This window comes from Nelumbo nucifera, chromosome 2 (genome assembly GCF_055504915.1).
Source record: "Nelumbo nucifera cultivar China Antique chromosome 2, China Antique-T2T, whole genome shotgun sequence".
Lineage (NCBI taxonomy): Eukaryota > Viridiplantae > Streptophyta > Magnoliopsida > Proteales > Nelumbonaceae > Nelumbo > Nelumbo nucifera.
This window is the reverse complement of record NC_142650.1, coordinates 97,382,791-97,391,567: the sequence shown is the minus strand read 5'-3', so window position 1 is coordinate 97,391,567 and position 8,777 is coordinate 97,382,791. Positions and strand designations below refer to the sequence as shown.

Below are 8,777 nucleotides of genomic sequence, written 5' to 3'. Positions count from 1 at the left end.
GCACAGGGTGTTGGTCTTACTGGGCTGGGCCAGGTTGGGCTGATCATCCCTACCAATTAGCCTAATTGTTTTTTCATGGGTCTACACAAGGGGCCTGACCCACATACCCATTCCCCCAAACCCGGTGACAGTGAAATTTGATCCCCAGTCTTAAGTAAATCTGCCAAATCCAGCCAAACAACTTGCCAACTCGATTTGTTATAGGGTTAATTTTGGTCTTGATAATTAAGACTCAGAAGAACTGGGTTTGTGAATTTTCTTATCGGACCAGGGACAACTCCATTGATAGCCCTACTCCCATGGGCCATGGAGCACTAAAGATCAGCTCTATTTCTAAATTTTTGGGCTCCTTCGTATTGCCTCAATGCTTTGGCAAAACAATAAATACCCCCAAGAAGCATCAAAGATGCAGAGTCATTCTCTCATTCATGATTAGCGTTGGGCCCAAGTTTGAAATTTAATGGGCCAAGGGCTTTGAGACAAAAATAAAATAAAAAACTTTTGAAGGTTAGGTAAATAATACATTCGCCCACCGTGGGGCTCGAACCCACGACCACAAGGTTAAGAGCCTTGCGCTCTACCGACTGAGCTAGACGGGCTTTTGTGAAACATCTTTCGCTCTCATTTATCCAATCTCTTGAATCATACTGATTAAGGGATTAGGAATACAAATACATTATCCTGTAAATTATTCCTTGTCAGAATCATCCCATATTACTAAAAGAATATGCCATAAAGGAAATGATAATGAGAACATTTTCTACTGAAGTAGATCAAGGTTACTCAAACAATATGAATATTCATTAGTCACCTCTTCTTAGCTTCCTTCCAATTTCAAAAATTCCTACTTTATCTACATTCATAAAACTATTTCTATGCTATCTTTCTTACTTCTCTGACCCCAAAGGCCTACTCTCTCATTTATCCAACCCCTAAGACAAGAGGGTTTCTCCTTATTTCTTACTATCAACCCCATTGCTTAATAGAAGTTAGGTTTTGATTGATAAATTTAGGTTTTTCGTCTCAATTTGGGTTTAGTCATTGATTGGCACTTAACCTAACCTAATTCATCTAATTTATTGAGATAAAAAAGGGGTCGTGAGAGAGAGAGAGAGAGTTTTAACAATAATCTTATTAAAGAGAGTAATGATCAATTTTATTACAGAAAATTGAGACTTAAGAGAGTTTTTATTTTGAATTATTACATTTTTAATCATTTAGTTTAAAAATAAACAACCACATGTGTGAGAAATAAGAAGAGAAGGAGGTTTTTGTGAGATGCTATTCAAAAATGTATTTTTAAGGCTATGTTTGCTTGGGGTGTAAAAGCAAATTTACACCTAATGTAAAATGGGAACCGGTTTGATGAGAGCTTAAAATGGGAATTGGTTGTTGGCCCCGTATTGATCACGTTTGGGGGGATCAAGGTAAATTATACGTTTCGCTTTTGTAGGTGTTTGGATAACACCCCATCCAGGTAAAATTCCACCCGTTATTGGGCGGTCTTCCTCAGTGTCGTATGACCAAATTAAACAGACAATTCAATCAGCACAACAAAATACTCATTCTAAACATCAACTAGCAGAAACAAAACAAATTTCGTCTTCGGATGGTTGCCGGAGCCAGTGATGAAGCTTCTGCTGAACCGTTCTGCTTCTATGAAAACCTTGAAACTTATTCAGGTATGCCGCAGAAACAACTCCTTCGCTCCATGGAACTGCCTCCGCCCTCCAATCGATTCCTCCGGCCGATAATGCCACCTCACCCGGAAAAGGAAGCCAGTGAATCCCAAGGCGATCGATATATCAGATTGAACACAAAATGAGCTTGTAGCCGTACATGTGTCTCCTCCTCTCAAGGTCCGGGACAATGCCGTTCCCGCTGCGTCCGCCGACAGTAGCAGGTAAGCGAAAACCTACCCAACGGCGAGCAAAGTTCAAACCCACACGCAATGGAAAATTTGTGTGAGAAAGGGATAAGAAATAACACAGAGAAAGAGGGCCCAATATACAATGACACAATCCCCTCCCAAAGCCCAAGCGAAGGAGATAAAAACAGGAAGGAAAAGCGAAATTAGGAAAAATGTCACTCTCTCATTTTTCATCTATCAACATTAACTAGTTATGCGTTCTCAAGCAATAGCAAGCAGAGGTTCTGCCTCTGTTCCCAAACCGGATTCCTTCCATGGTCATCTTGCGAGGATCCTCGACGATTTGGCACGGATGCAACTTCCAAAAAGCAATCTTGAGCTCCTCTGCGGTCGCGGACGTGGTGGTGCTGTCTCCTTCACCGGAAAGCCGGTTTCCATGGAGAACGTAGGTGGGTTCAGATCTGCAGCTGCAACTGGTTGCAGCAGTAGTGACGGAAAGAGAAAAAAAAAAAGAGAGGAAGAAGAAGAAGAGAGAGAGAGAGCGAGCGAGCGAGAGAGAAGAAGAGAGGAGAAGAGATAGATATTACATCGATAATCGATGTAATTAAACGGTAAAATTACCAAATGCCTGCAAAATCGAACCGGGGTGTAAAGTTTACCCCGGTTCAATTTCATACCTCTACCAAACGCAGCCTAACGGAAAATGAAGTAACAATGATTCGGTAAATTAGTTCTTCACACATAAAATAGTAGAAAAAAAAATTTCTTTTCTTCTTTAGTTATTGAGCTTCAAATTTAATCCTTTACTAGGTTCTTTGGCTAGTTGTAAGCAAAAAAAAAAAAAAAGTGCTTAGAATAAGTTCAATAACCAAGTTCAAAAAAACAATTTCAATATTGAGAGAGAAAAACCTGATAACCCATCGAAAGTGGCAATGGTTTCTTTAGACTTTTATAGAAGTAAAAGATTGGTTCACCTTAAGTATTGGGTGGGAAAAAAATTGGATTTTGACATTAGTTTGGGTCCAAGCTAGGGTTCATATTTAGAGTTGGCTCTTAACCTAACCCAATCCATCTAATTTACATCCCTACTTTATTAGAGAGAAAAAAGATCAGGAGAGATTTAAGAGAAAAAGAGGGATTTAATGGGGAGGGGAGATGTGATAACCATTGATTATTAAGAAGTGTGAGTGTGTGTGTGAGAGAGAGAGAGAGAGAGAGAGAGAGAGAGATTTAAGAATGATCTTATTAGAGAGTAAATGTGGATTTTATGAGAGACAATGAAGACCCATGAGGGTTTTAATTTTGACTTATTATATTTTTAATGATTTAATTTAAAAATAAATATGCACATATGTGAGAAAGGAGGAGAGCAGGAGGTACATGTGAGTTCTATGGTGAGAGGACTACTAACCTCCCATCTTTCATCCTTCTATTATGCATATAGGTTACATGCAACTAGCCTCCTAGTATGACCCCCATACTAAGTATGGGGAACTATATCTATCTATTTATCTATCTATCTATTTGTTTCTGTTTTTTCCTTTTTTGACAATAATATCATTTTTTGATATTCCTTAATTATCTTATAATTATATCTGATTTTAATTTTTATTTAATTTAAATAATTGAATCAGTTTTAATTTCTAATTTAGAAGTCTTTATAATGACTTTTATTTGAATTAAAAATTACAAAGATTAATATGGGCCCTGCATCATTTGGAGTGTATATTTATACGTAGCCGTGTGCCTAATGTTAATTTGGAGTGGATACTCTTTTTTCTATTGTTAACTATGTGTTTAAAGTTAGTACTTTTTTGTGAGACAAACTTAATTACTCTCACTTTTTTTTTTTTTTATATAGTGGGTAAAAACATGTTTGAGGAAGAAAACTTATATTTATTAAGAGTAGAAAATATCCCCTTTTTGGAGACCATTTCTTAAAAAATTAAGATGCCACTTTTCTAAGGAAAAGATCCATTTTAAAAGAGTCATTTAGGTAAATACCCCTATTGTTTCATGTATTTCTAAAACTTACACCCTACTTTGCATTTTACTAAAACACCCCCTACATTTTACAACTACTTTACTTAATCAACCTTCCCTTAGGAACCTTTTGTATTTTTGTCTTAGAATGGTCATAAATCTTTTTAAAACCAGTAAGGGGCATGGATACATGACTTTTTTTTATTATTAAAAGAAACCCTAGTAATTCCATGTCAACCTCCTAGGAAACAAAACAATCCCCCCAAATTATGGTTTGGTTCAGAGAAGGCAAGGAATGTGCATGATATGAGAACTATTGAGGGTATTTTTTAGAATAAAAAACATTGGTCCCATGCCCTTTCACATTTTTCACTCGTTTTAAGTGGTCATGTGACGGAATATAAATGGTTCCTAATGGAAGGTCAGTCAAGTAAAGTGGTTAAAAACTATAGGGGGTGTTTTTAGTAAAATGCAAACTAGAGGGTATAGTAAATACATGAAACCAAAAGGGGTGTCTAATTGTCTAACTAAATCACCTTTAAAAAAATAAATACATAAAGTGGGTTGGGTTTTACTCTAACTTTCAAATCTAGTTTTTACTAATTCTCTCGTTCTTTCAGTTTTATTTGTGAGAACAAAATCTCACAAATAAATCAATAAAGCTAAATACATATAAAGAGTGGGTTGGGTTTAACATTAGATTTAGTTTTATTGATTTATTTGTGAGATTCACGGGAGTTTCCCTGAATGTATCTAAATGCACCCATATCTTTCATCATATCCATATCCATGTATATCCAAGGCATATAGTGATACGTATCAATTTAATATTGATTTAATTTTCAACCAATAAAATATGCAATGCTGATATTTTGAACTTTGGTATGCATGTTTATTGTTGAGAATAGACAATAGACATCAAGATTATCACATTACTAATAGCAATTTCTGACCTAACCCATGTGCTCCACTCAACCCAATCATTTATAACTTGCACATTTACTTAGTGGGTTGGACATCGGTTGAATTACCTATTAGATGACCTGAATGGATTGGGTTGGGGTATCCATTAGACTTGGAAATAGAACACAACATTCCTATTTGGGAGATAAATCCATGATTTAACCATTTAAGTCAAATGAGTCCCTGATATCACAATTAAATAATAAAAATGTAAAAGTATATAAAATACAAAAAAACATAATTTTTTCAATAAATTTATAAGAAAAAAATGGGAATATCTCTAATATTATATACTCATCATATTAAGAGTCCACCTATAGTACATTTTGAATATTAGCTAGCTGTTAAAATCAAAATTTCAACCAATCATGTTAAAAACATCACATAATCTATTTACTTTTCATTGTTTCATGTTACACAATCTATATGTTTATGTTTCACAAAATGTTCTTACTATTAAAGACTTTAACAATATTAAAGATGTCACTATATATCATATGTCACTTTATCATTGGTTTATTCATGTCTACACATTATGTTGTAGCAATTTTCATAGAATGCACCATAGATTTTGCCTCATATATTAAACAAAATTTTGATAAAAAAGAATTATTTTTATTAATGATGGAAATGACTAAGATATAGAAAAAAAAATCAAATATCTAATCTATGACCCACTGATTGAATCAAATGGATCAATGATTCAACCAGCCAGTTTATAAGCCAACTAATAGGGTTGATCAATCCAACCGGATAGGTCAAATGGTTGGCATGTGGATCAGTCCAATGATTTACTATGACTAAATCAGCTCAATAATTCCCATTGTCTCACAATTTAAATTCAAATAATGTATTAACTACGGCCATTAGTTCTACTTAAATTATTAAACCAAATGCTTGTTTTTATTTAAATTATGTGTCATTTATTAAGGCACCCCTTGTACTTTACACAATATTAACTAAAACACCCCTTGTAGTTTGCATTGTAATTATAGTCATCATATCTATATCTATATAAATATATTAAGTTGAAATGTGTATGTAAGAAGGTCTACGATGAGGGAAATGGAATCTAACAGTATTTTTTGCCTTTTTTCTTAGAAATTACAAGAATGCCACTACCAATTCTCTCTTTTTCTTACAAATTACAAGAATGCCATCTCTTTCTCTCTCTCCTGCCATCTCTCTCTCTCTCTCTCCTTATAAATTACAAGAATGTCACTCTCTCTCCAACCTAACAGTAGTCTCTTAGCCAAATGGATAATATTACTGAGTGGGAAAATTAAATACTGAAATTAAAAGAAGAAATAGCAAGCAAACAAGAGAAATCAGCCTTACTGAATTCTGGTTCAGGGGTTCGGTTTTGCCAATTGGCCATCGATCATAGGTATCCCAGGAAATCTTGCAATTCAAGCATTTAACCTTAGATTTATTAGGATAGCCATAATAAACATTGTGTTTTCCTAATACAACTGATCAAACCCAGCATTCGATCAATACTTATCACTACTCAACTGGGTGTGATAGCGTTCCATATTAACCAGTAATGGCATTAAGATTTGTGAAAACAGTTAAACCAAAACAACAATAATTGAGATAGCTGCAATTATTGCATCTTGTTCCATCGATTCCTTTTAGGTTAAACCATGTCAATACATTGGTCAAAGGCTGTCATGAACAATTGACCCAAAAAGATATTAACCTAATTGCTACTTGTACCACTATTCGTGACAATTACGGATCACCGAAATCATGGATAGCAATAGGAAAATCAACATTAATTCAGTTTGTCAGACTAATTAACATTAACATCCAATGAAAATATGCACCAGAATCAATGAATACTTGAATTAGAACTGAAATTAAGTACATTCAATTTAGCTGCTCCCCCCTTGAACCAGAAAAGAGAAGTTTAGCTGCTCATGATCTTCGAACCCTCCATGCGTTTCTTCTCTATGGCCGAACTGCTCTCTTGGTAGCTTGAGTTGCTTGGTGATCTCTTGGATCTTGGGGTGAATGATGCTAGAGCTGGTCCGCCCCCCTCTTTATATAGCCAAAGGAGAGGGCTGTTTTTCAACTCCTTCTAGGAGATCATCTTATCTTCAGGGAGTCCTGATATTCTTTGAACTAATCCTATCATATCTCTTATCTAATTCCCAACCTTTTTATCTTTATAGGATTACATTCAAAATTCAGATCTAATAAGACTCTCTCCCTCCTTGGAGGTTACATTCGAATTAGGACTCTAGGCTCTTGCATCCAAGTTGGGCTTCTCTGATAACTTGGGCTGCTTCCAGGTTCTTCTGCGAGTTGGGCTTCAACTGTGAAATGGGTCTGGCTACAAACTTACTTCAATTTCAGGCCTGGTTTCGTACTCGATGCGGACCGAATCTGCCAAAACCCAAAACATAAAAGTTGTGGGCCTTTCTTTCATCTTTCTAAAGCTTCTTGAATTGTCTAATTCGGAGTCTGGAATTGAGAGTTATGCCCAGATTACTGGCTGTCGCCGAAACTGTGAAAAATCACCCGATTTGCCTTGTTTTCTTCCAATTGCCTTCTTTATTGCTCTGAATCGAAATACAAGAGTAATTAGTCCATTTAAGTGCTAAAGTAATGTAAAAATATGAAAATTATGGGATAAAAATAGGGTTCTTTTTAGTCTCATCAAATCCCCCCACACTTAAACTTTGCCAGTCCTCGGGCAAAGCAAAACTCAAGCAAAACAAGAAAAACTAATTATTGAATTTCTTTTCTTCTTCTCTATACGAGGCCTGGTCCATTGCATGCTTCAGTCCAGTCTTGGTAACCTTCCCCCTTTCATCTCTTTCTCCCCTTTTTCTTGTCCAAGAGTGATTGCAAATCACCATTCCTCATGGTCCCAGGTTAAATCGATAGTCAAGGAAACAAGCCTTCCACCGGCTGAACCTTCTTGGACTGAACAAGTACCCATTGCTTTAACAAACCAATTCAGCCAGATTCAATTATCTTTCTTGTTTCTTAGGTCAAAACAAGGTGTGTTATTGCCATAAGCTTGCTATGCATCACATCTCCACCACTTAGTATGAATTCCAAGGATCTGAAGGTGAGAATGGGGTTGGGGTTCTAGGGTGAGTGCATTTTATTCTTCATCTCACCCTTTCCTTTCGCTTCTAAATGTGAGTGCATTTTATGCTCCATCTCACATTTTCCCTTCGCTTCTAGATGTGAGTGCATTTTATGCTCCATCTCACATTAGTCACGAAATATTTCCCTCTCTCTTTTTTTTTGGATAAGAATCATAGGGTCTCGCCGCTTGATCCATGGATTTATTGATCGTGATCTCAATATGCCTAACACAACAAGTTCTAGAATAAACTTACCATGTTTGATAGATAATTATGTGAAAATCAATCAAACCCTTATGCATCTTACCTATTGATCGATTAAAATAATGAGGTACCATATGCAGCCAAGAGAGATTCAGTTAGTCATACTTGCATCCTATCCTATCTATTCCGCCTAGGCACATGATTCCTGATAAGTTGAAATCGTTCAAGAATAAGCTTCCAGGGAGCAAAAATTTTAAAAGGTAAGGTTAAGAAGTGATGATCAAAGCATGCTAGGGTTATCACAAATTTCCATCAGGTTTCCCTAATCCCCCCACACTTAACTTATACATTGTCCCCAATGTATGTGATTATGCATGAAGTAGAAGGATTTGGGGGTACTTCCCTGTTCGTATTGTTGGGTTCCTGCTAAACACAAAAATCAAAACCAAACAAAATAACAAAACTAACTAAATACAATGGGTCCCACAAGCGCAATTGTTTAACGTTGTTATGCTCGACGTTCTCCTCTACTCCTTTAATCCAATGAATACCGATGAATGTCCAACGAGATGTCTACCGTAGAGGAGACATTTGCATCCTCGTGGAACAACTTCAATCGATGCCCAACGAGATGTCTACCGTCTAGACTTTTG

General features: G+C 36.0%; 1 non-coding gene across 1 annotated transcript; it reads right to left on the bottom strand.

Moving 5' to 3' along the window:
* Positions 1 to 526: 526 nt before the first annotated feature.
* TRNAK-CUU (transfer RNA lysine (anticodon CUU)) lies at positions 527 to 599 on the bottom strand. The gene has a single exon. It is a non-coding gene; the product is annotated as a tRNA-Lys (tRNA).
* Positions 600 to 8,777: the final 8,178 nt, after the last annotated feature.